At 39.1% G+C, this 12,386-nt stretch overlaps 2 pseudogenes; one reads left to right on the top strand and one right to left on the bottom strand.

Annotated features, from left to right (window-relative positions):
• Window positions 1-684: 684 nt before the first annotated feature.
• LOC149247713 (uncharacterized) lies at window positions 685-1,742 on the bottom strand (annotated as a pseudogene).
• A 944-nt stretch (window positions 1,743-2,686) lies between these two features.
• LOC149247712 (uncharacterized) lies at window positions 2,687-3,239 on the top strand (annotated as a pseudogene).
• Window positions 3,240-12,386: the final 9,147 nt, after the last annotated feature.

Genomic DNA, 12,386 nt, shown 5'->3' with positions numbered 1-12,386 from the left:
AACAAAGCCTCACCACATATATAACATATATATAGGTGGAGGTACATATTTCCATTCCTTTTGGAGTTTGGACTATTCTATGTACAAGAAAATCAAGCTTTTAATTAAATAAAAGCAGTTTAAAATCTTACTTCAAGACATTTTCAATTTATCTCTGTAAGCAGTTTCAACATCTTACTTCAAGATATTTCATCTCTGAAAGTTGTTTCAGCTCATCTCTGAAACCCATTATCCAATGATTATTAAAGTAAAACTCATACAGTTACCTAGTTGCCTTGAGGCTTGAACCACTTTGGCTTAACACCAATGTTGAAGCTAACCCAATTGAACTTCATGTGCATGAGGAGAAAAAAAACAATACTCTCAATTATTTTGAGAACTTCAACCACAAAACTAGTTTAATTACAAAGGAAATAGTCATTCATCTCTTTCTGTCATCATCTGAATCTCTTGCACATTGATTTAAACTCATGTAATATCAAACGCGACATTTCTCAAGGATTCGATTGCCACCAAACACTACATTTCCCTATATTGCAACATGAAGCTACCAATAATAGGGATGTTGAGGTGAACCCGACGAAGCTGATGAAAAACCCTCTCTTCATTGCACGGAATACCCAGCGACATGATAAGATTCAGAGAGTTGACAGTTCGCACCATTGGGGACCAAGGAAAAGATGATTACAGGGAAGCCGAACTGCATTTGGAAGACCAAAAGGAGTGACTATTCACAGCAGCACTTTCTAGGGAAGAAATGTTGCTCATTGTAGAGATGGAGAGTGGAATTGAATAAGCAGATAAAGGGGCACTCATGGGAGTTAAGGGGGGAGTATCGTACCCACAGGGGGATAAAACAATAGTTCCTAATGTAGTAGGTAATGAAGGCATTTTATCAATATCATAGATGGGATTCAAAGTAATAGAATAGATGCTTTGCCGCTTACCATATTGCCTCAGAGATTCATTTTTTGCAGAGGCCGAGAGTGTATGATTACCTCTCCATGGGGAAGACCTAGGAGATGAGAGGGAAGTGAATTGACCAGGTGCCGAATGAGGGGAACTGCCTCATGAAAATGGTTGGGAAAGAAAGTTTGACAAGTTCATTGGTTGAGGAGACAGGGAAGCGGGCTTCCAATAGCAACTAGATTCTTGCACCCTGTGTTGTTGCCGCAGCAATCCAATCGAATACAAGTCCCGCCATTTCTTCTACAGTTGATAACAACTTTCCCGTGTATTGTTCTTAGAAGGCAACTTAGAGCGAATAGGGCATTGAGATTTTTCCATCATTGCTTTGAAACAGAGGATGCAATCTTAACTTCACCCACAGATTCTTTGTCCTCCATATCCTCTTTAGTCTCTTCTTTGATAGTGAACAACAACCTTGGCCCTCCCAGCACCCCCTGCATATAGAGGCTATCGTTGCTACTAATAACGCTGGGACTAACTGGAAATAGAGTTGTTGAAATCTCTGGGTCTGATGCCTCCCGTATCGAGTGAGAACCCAATGAACCCACCAGTCCTTCACCAATGAAGTTGAAGCCTCCCTCCATGGATTTAGGGACGACATTAGTGATCCTCCTATTCCGAGGACTCCGGCACTTCCAGTAAAATAAGGGAGTAGTCTAACGAGGCGGAGGTAGGAAGCCGAGGAGCTCTAGTGTAGTGGGAGGTCGAGGAGCTCTAGCGCGGATGGTTTTGTGTCTGGTTTGGAAGTCAAGCCAACCACCCACCACATTCATTGCATTAATGCACTGAGTAGGGTCGAGTAGGGTCGCATGGGCAACTCTTAAAAACAAGTCACTAAGCCAATGATTGTCTTAGTGCATGAGAGCATTAACATACATATCCATGCATCACCATGGTTTCTCTGGCAGTGGTCACGGCTTCACTCCGGCATGGTTTCTTCGGTCGTGTTCACGGCTCAATGACAGCTCCATCATTGCAACTTTATTTATCAGACTGCACTGCTTGGACTTCAACCCTTCATTCAATACCTCCACGTACATTCATTCAATGCCCCAGTCCCCGTCCAACATTTCAAATTAGTAAGTGCCGCCCAAAATTTTGAATTCAAATTGGGTAGTCCCGCCCGAATTCTTTTATGAAATGAATAGTCCCGCTCTGTTTCCATTTTCTCGAGCCAGAAGATGCTGCGCGTATCCCTAAGGAAAAATGTGTCAGAGGCAGGGATTTCCTTACCCTTCAACCATGGATGCTTGGATTCGACCCCCTTTCGGCTCCAATCAAGCGGAACATTTTATGTGCCAAAATTCCAGGGCTTCCTCTGGAACTTTGGAATGTCGAGGCCATTAAAGAGATTGCAAATCAGATATGATGCTTCTATTATTGGGATGACGACTGTTTCGGCCATCTGGATAAACAACTAGCTTGGTTTTTGGTGGAAGTTGATGTTGGGAGAGGTCTTCTGGCCGAACTGAAGATCAAATGGAGCAGTTTTAACACTTAGTGACTTGTTTTTAAGAGTTGTTATTCATTCTTTCCCTCATTTCAATTCCTTTCCACGGTTCATTAAGTAACCTCACTGCTGCACAAATTCCCTTCTCTGATAACTTACTCATGCAACGGTGCAATCCATAGAATATTGCAGATTTCATTGGTGCTCCTAGGAAAGGATTCGCTCTGCAAAATCTCTTTGTGTAAGCAGCGTTAGGTTTCATTAATTATGGGTAATTGTCTGCCATCTTGCGGATCCGGAAACCTCTCTGCACATTTCATGGGCCGTGAGGAATTTATAATGGTGACAAGATCTGACGGAAAGATAATGGAATTCACGGCTCCCCTTGTCATCAGAGTCGGCGTACCCACAACATTCGGTTGTGCATTCTGAGGATGCAAAATGCCGCTCTCTTTCACCGGACAAGAAGTTGGTTCTCGGGCAGCTTTATCGGCTGCTACTTATTCCTAATTTGTCTTCTCATTCCATTGACGGCGTTTTATCAGGGTCGAATGCCCGATTCGCGAGCATAATTACCAGTGAAGGGCCTAAGAGTACTTGCCCGCCTTCTTCATTCACGCGTGCGTAGAATGGCAGCGGTATTATTAGGGTTCAGATGGTAATCTCGAAACAAGAACTGTAAGCTTTGCTTTCAGATCCGTGTATGAAGGAAAAATCATTGTTGCTTCAGCTTCAGTGTAAAGAAGATTATGTTGTCACAAGAAAATGCAGCAACAATGGATGGAGACCATCGTTAGAGAGCATTCCAGAGGTGAATTAATTAAGGCCACATATTCTTGTCATCGTGAAGTTGCAGTAGTAGAATATTTGTTACGAATTGGGATGTCACATGTCCGGCTGAATTTTCATTTTGCGTGGTACAGGAGCTCAATTCATATACTATATATTATTGTGAATAAACACTTTTTTTTTTTGTTTTTCACAGCGTTTTGGGTTTTTTAATAAATTCATTTTGCAATTGCAAATTTGTCAATAAATTCGTTCGTTAAAATTAGTTACTCTGGGCTCGACAACTTTCAAAAGTATAGTCATTACATGGGTAAATTTTTCAAAACTATAATTAGGTTTTAATAATAATAGCGGAAAAAGGGGAATTATATGTTATGTTTTTAAGCATTTTCTTTTATTTATATTCTTTTAATCAATTCTATTATTAGGAAAATACATTTAAGTTATTTTATTTCTTAAATTAAAAAGGCAGATTGATATATATAATCCAAACACGTTGAATAAACAATATTTATCATTAATAGTTTTATATTTAACTATCTTATATCTTTTTATTAATTAAATCAAATACTAAATAATTCATCTTATAAATAAATTTTTCCATTTAATTTATACACACACAATGAAACTCTAAAGTTTATATTGAATAATATTTTTAAAAATCTAATGTTTTTAATAAGGGACAACACTATAGCTAAAAGAACACCCATTGTTATAACACTAGAGTAGTTGTAATGTTGGGGCTTAATAATTATTATATAAAAAAAATTGATAATTAGCATTGGGTTGATGTTAAGTTTTAGCATTACATTTTTTATTTTTTATTTTTATTTATTTATTTTTTTCTAAGTAAAAGTAGTCTATTAATATGTACAGAAAAGATACAAAGAGGACAGAGCCTCGCCCAAGTTTATCGTAGCATCAACATAATCTGGACTACCCCAACGTTGGGGAAACCGGTAACCTTCAAAAATGGTAGCAATTTTGAGACTAGACTCCACAAAAAGACAATAAGATAATACCGTGACATTTGGTCCAGAAAGGATACCCACGTCCACAGAAGGATTACCAAAAACCAAAAAACCAGAAAGAAGACAACAAGGCAGCCATAGCCGGCCCAGTTCTAACCTTAGACAACCTCTGCCGACTCTCTCTCTGCCACCTTCTGCTACCTGGAGGCCACGTCATCTTAGTTGTAGTCATCCGGGATGGGTTCCTCGATGATTGGGCAAGCCCACTCATCCGCCACGTCCATGGAGGCTTTGCCATGTGGCTCTCCACCACCGCCGTGAGGCTCTCCCCCATCGCCAGAAGCATCCTGCATAGCTGAACCATCATGACACGAACCACCAGAGGGGCGCGTGGCAGCAGAGCTGCCCCCTTCACCATGCATAATTCCATCAGAGTTCGGTCCAAGGGAGGAGAAGAGACTGTCAACCATCACATTTTTACCAGAATCCCTGCAATTGTTGCGTCTGAGTGTACCTTCCTGCGGCAAGCTGGAGATGTCAACCTGAGGGGCAGAATGAGCGATTTCTTCTGAGAAAGAGATGGAGATAGAAGCGGTAATGACGGGCCTGTTCAGGGAGCTATAGAACCTGAAATGGGCAGAGAGAGGAGCGGGTTGAAGGGGCGGAGGAGAATTGTCAGAATGGACAACAAATTCGTCAAGAGGAACACCGGAAGAACGAGCCCGACCTCTCCCGCGCCTGGTACTATGATGTCTACCCTCCCCAAAAGATTGAGGATGAAGCAATTCAGGGGAAGGAGAGGAGGCGGAGCGGGAGCTTCCTCCCCTGGTTCCTCCCCTACGACTTCGCATACGGTGCCTTACCATATTGAATTCGTTGGCTGGGCGCTCAAAGGGAGCAGAGACCAGAGGGACGAAGGCAGAGGGAGCACTGGCAGTGGGAATAAGAGGCGAAATGGGACTGATCTGAGCAGAGATTAGAAAACAGAGAGCCGAATGCGAATGATGAAAGCCATTATCAAAATCCGCACAGCAAACAATCCAGCAACGACGGCCAGTTACAGTGTGAAGGCTGGGCTCAAAGGCCTGAGGCAGACAGATGCTACAGAGCAGAGGAGATGGTGCAAGATTGAAACGAGGTATCTCCATAGCCCAACAATGTATCACTTTTGGCCGAGCCATACCTGTATTGAATGCTGCCTGCAGATAGTATTAAAGGAATTTCAGGGTGATATGTGGAGGGGCGCCATGAGACAAGTGGCCCGTCCCCTCACCGTTTTAGCATTACATTAATGAATTAAGAATAAATTAATAAAAAACAATATATATATATATATATATATATATATATATATATAATTAAATTAATTTACATGTGTTTTATAAATTAAAATTTAAAGGAGTGAGGTTGATTATATGCGACTTTTTGAGGAGGACTGTTTTTAATGCTTTGTTTGATATGACTAAAATTAATTAATTAATTTATCTTGTATGGAGAATTTAATGTTAATGGTTAGATATATGTTGTATATATATATATTTTATGTAAATGAGGCCAAGTGATGTTGGACAAGTTCTTTGTTCATTGTATATTAGTTTTATTTTAAGAATTGAATTTGTAATCTAATTCTTTGATCATTGTAAATTAGTTCTATTTTAAGAATTGAAGTTGTAAATTAAATTGGTTTTAACAATGTAGTGTTTTTAAAGTCGTAAATTGTCTAAATATTGTATCATGACAAGTTAGTTAATACAATGAGAAAGAGAGTTATGGCCCTCAAGCTTGATATTTTTCCTTCATTAAGGGTATTTTGGACACATACTATTGTGTATGCCGTTATTGTTCTCAAGTTTTTTATATTATTTTATTATAGCTTTTTTTGCATTAGTCTATCAAAATCTTAAGTGGAATTTGGGAAAGGTTATTATCTCAAAGTAGCTCATCTATTGCCAAGGTTTAGGTAATCAGTAAAGAGCATGGGTATCTTTAAGAGTAGAAAAGTTTAACGATCAAAGATTTTAGTTATATCCTCTATGGTGGTATATTAAGACATTGATCCTCTATGGTGATATATTAAGACATAGTGTTACTAATGGGACAAAAAAAGCCATATCATTACTTGCATTTTTCTATTTGTGATTATTTACCTAGTTATATTTTTATGTTGGATTGTAATTATTTACATAATTGTACTTTTCAATTATATTTTAAAATAATAATAAATTTATTTTTATAATATTTATATTTAATTTTAAATTCATGATATTTAAAATAAATTAATATTTAAAATATAATTATAATTATAATAAAAATAAAATACAAACTTATGTTATTATTATTTTAATAAATTTCTTATTAATGAAAATAAAATAAAAATATTGCTCCGAGGAAGACTGGTGAGCGAAAGGCGCGAACAGGGAAGAGTGAACAAAGTTTAGCGCATGCAGGGGTAGTCAAAGGACCCTATGAAGGGTGGCAGAGGAGGGGGCTCCACTCCCTCCTACAGGGAGGCCATGGCCAGCAGGGGAAAGAAGCCTCTAGAAAATATTAAGGAAACAAGGGTGGAAGGAAAAAAAATCACAGAAGAGGGAACAGAAGAACCCATAGAAAAGGATCAACATGGCACAAAAGACAAGGAGGCAGAAGACAAAAAACAGGAAACTAAAGATAAGAAACACAAGGGGCCCTGCAAACCCAAAACAGATATAACTCCCAGAGTGATTTTAAATAATCCAGAGTTGAAGGCGTATAGGGAACACATGGGGACATATGCCATCATCTGTAATTTCATGGGACTATGGCCCACTGAAAAAGCCCTATAGTCGTGGATCAAATACCACTAGAAACCTAAAGGAAGCATAGATCTTCATCTTGGGTCAAAGGGTTTCTTCACGGCGGTGTTCACAAACATTGAAGACAAGGACATAATATTTAAATAAGGGCCCTACTTCTATGCTTCTGTAGGGCTCTACATGAGACCATGGAAAATGAACTTTGCCCCAGAAAAGGAAACTTTTACTTCAGTTCTGGTCTGGGTAAGGCTCTACTCTCTACCTCTTGATTACTGGCAAAATGAATCATTAGCGGCCATAGGCAATAAATTACATCGCTATGTTAAAGCCTCTAAAGCCACTAGAAGAGGAAAATACACTTCCTTTGCTAGAATATGTGTGGAAATGGATCTATGAGGAGCTCTACCGGAGGAGATAATCTTGGAAGTTTTTGATGAAGAATGGGTACAAATAGTAGATTATGATCACATTCCATTCAGATGTCGCAAATGCCATGAACATGGGCATCTCTTCAGAGACTGTCCACTCAACAAATAAATAAACAAAAGCAGAAGCAATACAGTGAAAGAATCAGATGGCTTTCATAAATTGGTTAACCGAAGTAAAGGAAGTAAAAGAGGACCGAAAAATTAGCAGCACGAAGGACAACAGTTTAGGCAGAACAATTTTCAGGTGCTTCAAGAAGAGGAAGAGATTACTAAAGAAGATCAAGCAATGGAAGGGAGTTCTGCAGAAAAGGAGGAAAGGAAAAACCTAGAACAAACACAAAATGATGAGTACTAGAAAGAAGCCACTATGAGCGATGTTGAACAGGAAATAGATCAGGAAATGACCCTGAATGATACAAACCCAGAGGACCATGAACTACTAGCAATTCTTGACAAAGAAAACCTAGACCTAGAAGGCTTCTTGAGGCAGGGTACCACGGGGGGAGTGGATTCGTTACCTCAAGAGGAACTCAGCAGAATACAACAACCGTTTCTATGGACATCACAAACTGGGAAGCCAGAGCAATGTAACAACATAGACAAGCAGGACAACAGAGGAGTGAAAACGATGAAAACTACACTAGGACCAATTAATAGAAACATAGGCAAGAAAAGAGGCAGGAAAAAGAAGAATGAACTCTTGATGGAGTGTGGAAAGCTGATGATTGATTCAAGTAAGATGAAAGATCTAGCCAGCTACTCCTTTTCAAATCTTTTATAATGAAGTTGACATCTTGGAATATTAGAGGTCTAGCGAGTAAAAGAAAGAAGAGAATGCTTAGCAATAGAATGAAACAAGAAACACCGGATATAATGTTTATCCAAGAAACGAAATGTTCCATTCAAAAGGTAAGATAAATCCACAGTAAATGACTCAGCAGCTATGAGTTTCTTGAAGTAAAAGCAAATAATATAGCAGGGGGTTTACTCACTCTATGGAATCCCCACAAAATAGGAATTCTGGATGCTGAGGCATCCATAAATTATTTGTCGATTGTCATTCAACCAGTAGGGGAAAGGGATACCTTTCTGGTCACAAATGTTTATGGTCCTTAGAGAATAGATGACAAACTTAAGTTTCTAGATACCCTGGTGGAGCTGAGGAGCAGACATGTAGATATACGCTGGATCATGGGAGGGGATTTTAACATGATTAAATCTCTTTCAGAGAATAAAGGAGGAACAAGAGCTCTAAGTAAAAACTCCATGGCTTTCCAAACTTTTTCTGACAACATAAAGCATGTTGATACTAATTGGAATATTGGCCTTTTTACTTGGAATAATAGGAGAGGAGGAGATGCCCTAGTCACCTCAAAGCTAGATAGATTCTTCATCTCTGAGAATCTAATGCTAGATGGGAAAGAGGTAACAGCACGAGTTCTTCCCTTTGGAGGCTCAGATCATTGGCCAATCCAATTGGAAATCAAGGGTATATGGACTCCTAGAAATAAACCTTCAGATTTGAAAATATTTGGCTGTCACACCCAAACTTCACAAGCAATATTGAGAAATGGTGGTCAGAGGACTTGCAGATTCAGGGAACCAGAATGTATCTTCTGCACAAGAGACTAAAGCACATAAAATTCTGGCTTAAGGAATGGAATAGGAAGGATTTTGGGGATATTTTTGAGGAAAAGAGAGTAGTTGAAAATAAAATGCAGGTTCTCAACCAAGCTTTAATCAAGGAAGGCTTTGATAAAAACATCAGTGATCAAGTGGATAAACATTATCAAAAATTGGAGGATCTATGTAAACAAGAGGAAATATTTTGGAAACAAAAATCGAGAGTTCAATGATTAAAAGAAGGAGAGCGCAATACTAAGTTCTTTCATAGAACCACCATGGCCAACAGAGTTCACAATAATATCTCTTCAATCAAGAATGAAGTAGGGGAACTTCAGATATCCCATAAAGCTATAGAAGCTGTGTTAATCCAGCACTTCCAGGGTATAACATAGGAAAACATTTCAGACAGAGAGCAAGCCATCAGGGAGATTACTAGAAACATACCGAAACTGGTATCCAGGGAGGACAACTTCAACCTTAATAGACCAGTAACGGAAGGGGAGTTGAGAGATGTAATCAAAGACATGCAGAATGGCAAAGCACCGGGCTCGGACGGTTTCAATGTGGACTTTTTCAAAGCTTGTTGGAATATTGTTAAGCAGGACATTTTGAATGTGGTGGAGGATTCCAGGTCAAATAAAACCATTCTGAAAGCCCTCAATACTTCCTTCATAGCCCTGATCCCCAAACAGAAGATTGTTCTTACACCAGATAAATACAGACCCATAGCACTATGCAATGTAATATACAAGATTATATCCAAGGTTGTGGCTAATAGACTCAACCTTTGCTTCCAGTCCTAGTTTCTGGGGAGCAATTAGGTTATGTGGAAGGCAAACAAATTCTGGATAATATCATTCAAGCATAAGAAGTGGTGCACTCTTTAACTAGCAAGAAGCAGGTGGGTATGATCATGCAATTAGATATTGCCAAGGCTTATGACAAGGTAAACTGGGTCTACCTTAAGAAAATGTTGATTGCTTTTGGATTTGATCATATCTGGGTTAAGTGGGTAATGGCTCTCATGACCTCCTCCGGCTTTTCTATTTTGGTCAACGACTCCCCCTCAGAGATTTTCAATCCTTCTAGAGGCCTCAGATGGGGAGACCCGCTCTCCCCGTTCCTTTTTATTATCTTGATGGAAGGGCTGGGGAGAGCTATTAAGCAGGCGCAATCTTCAGGAAAAATTAAAGGCCTGCAGCTTACGGATAAGGGGCAAGCTCTGACTCACCAGCAATTTGTTATGAAACCAGCTCAAGAAAAGATTGAAAATATAGATCAACGCCTTAGAATTCAGCCTCTTCGAGGGGGCAACCTCCTTTACATTACATAAATGAACAATTCTTGGATGATTCAAATGACAAAACCTCCTTTCTATATATAGGAGTCTATGGAGTCACAATATAATCCAGCCAACCTAACAATAATAATATAAAGCCACAAAAATAACAATAGAGGGATTCTATGGGCACATTAATAACAATATGGGGGTAATAGGGGCACAACAATATAAATAAGGGGTATAACTACAATAGTAATGGGGTAATCACTAGTATTATAGGGACCCAACATGCCCCTCTCCTTCAAAAAAGTGTTGTCCTCAACGCTTGAGTAGTTCAGGATACTTCTGCATAAAATTCTCATCCTCCCATGTGGAATCTTCAGCGGATAAGTTCTTCCACTTGATAAGGTACTCTGAAATTGATCGATTTCGTAGCTGTCGAGTTCTTGTTTCTATAACTGCTTCCGGTTCCAATATAATTTTTCCTTCCTCGTCAAGTTCTGGCAATATTGTTTGAACTGGGAGCTTGTCGCCTATAACCTTCTTTAAGCATGAAACATGGAAAACTGGGTGCAATCGAGAAGCTGCAGGAAGCTCCAATTTGTATGCCATAGTACCAATCTTTTGCAACACCTTGTACGGACCATAATACTTTGGTGATATTTTATTATCCTTCTTAGCTTGCTTGAGGGACATTTGCTTATATGGTTGTAGCCGTAGGAATACCCAATCACCTACATCAAAACTTCTTTCACTGCGATGTTGATCTGCCTGTTGTTTCATTCTATTCTGTGCCAACACGAGGTTATCCTTTAAGAGTTGGAGGACTTGTTTTTGATGTTCGATGTGATGTTCCACTGCCTGAACCTTAGAATTTTCTCTTAAATATGATGTGATGGATGGTGGTTGATACCCATAAAGTGCCATAAATGGGGTCATTTTTGTTGCTGTATGAAAGGAAGTGTTATACCACCATTCAGCCAGAGGCAACCATTTGACCCATTGTGTCTGTTTATCAGATACAAAGCAACGAAGATATCCTTCCAAACATTTGTTTACTATCTCAGTTTTCCCATCAGATTGAGGATGATAAGATGAGCTATGAGCTAACTGAGTACCAAGACAAGAAAATAATTGTGTCCAAAAATTTCCAGTGAAAATGGGATCTCTGTCACTTACAATAATCTTTGGGTTTCCATGTAGCTTTTGAACTATTTCCATAAATGCAGTAGAAACTGTACTGGCTTTAAATGGATGTGATAATGCACAAAAGTGTGCATACTTGGTAAGTCTGTCAACTACCACCATGATGACACTCTTTCCCTCAGACTTGGGTAAACCTGTGATAAAATCCATTGATACCTCCTCCCAACGTTGGCTTGGAATGGATAAAGGTTGTAATAGACCCGGTGTCTTAATTGTTTCAACTTTATTTTGTTGGCAAACCAAACATTCGCCACAAACTTTTGAATATCTGATTTAAGGCCATCCCAAAAAAATTCCTTCTTAACCCTGTGGTAAGTTTTTAAAAATCCTGAGTGCCCTCCTAAGGGAGAAGTGTGCAATTCCATAAGAATCTTTTGTTTTAGCTGGGAATTCTTACAGAGGTATAAGCGATCTTTGTACCATAATGAATCATTTTTCCAGCTAAATGTATCAGACGTACTGGAATCTTGTTGTAGCTTTCGAATAAGTGCCCACACTTCTTCGTCATTCTTCCATTCCTCCCTTGCTTCATTTATCCAATCTGGTTGGATAATAGAAATAGCGCACAACAATGCTTCCACATCCTCATCCTTTCTTGAGAGTGCATCTGCCACCACATTTTGCTTCCCTTTTTTGTAGATGATTTCAAAGTCATAACCCAACATCTTTGTGACCCACTTTTGTTGCTCTTCAGAGGATAATCTTTGTTCTAAAAAGTATTTAAGGCTATCATGATCCGTTTTTACCTTGAAGTGTCTTCCCATTAGGTAGGGTCGCCATTTCTTAAGTGCATGGAGTATTGCCAACATTTCCTTCTCATAAATAGCTTTGCTTAAAAACTTTCCCTTGATTGGACGACTTTCAAAAGCAATG

This window comes from Pinus tabuliformis, chromosome 7, assembly GCF_031772625.1.
Source record: "Pinus tabuliformis cultivar Carrire ecotype Pingquan chromosome 7, CPIR1, whole genome shotgun sequence".
Taxonomy (NCBI): domain Eukaryota; kingdom Viridiplantae; phylum Streptophyta; class Pinopsida; order Pinales; family Pinaceae; genus Pinus; species Pinus tabuliformis.
The sequence above is the reverse complement of the archived record's forward strand: the minus strand, read 5'-3'. Positions and strand labels throughout refer to the sequence as shown.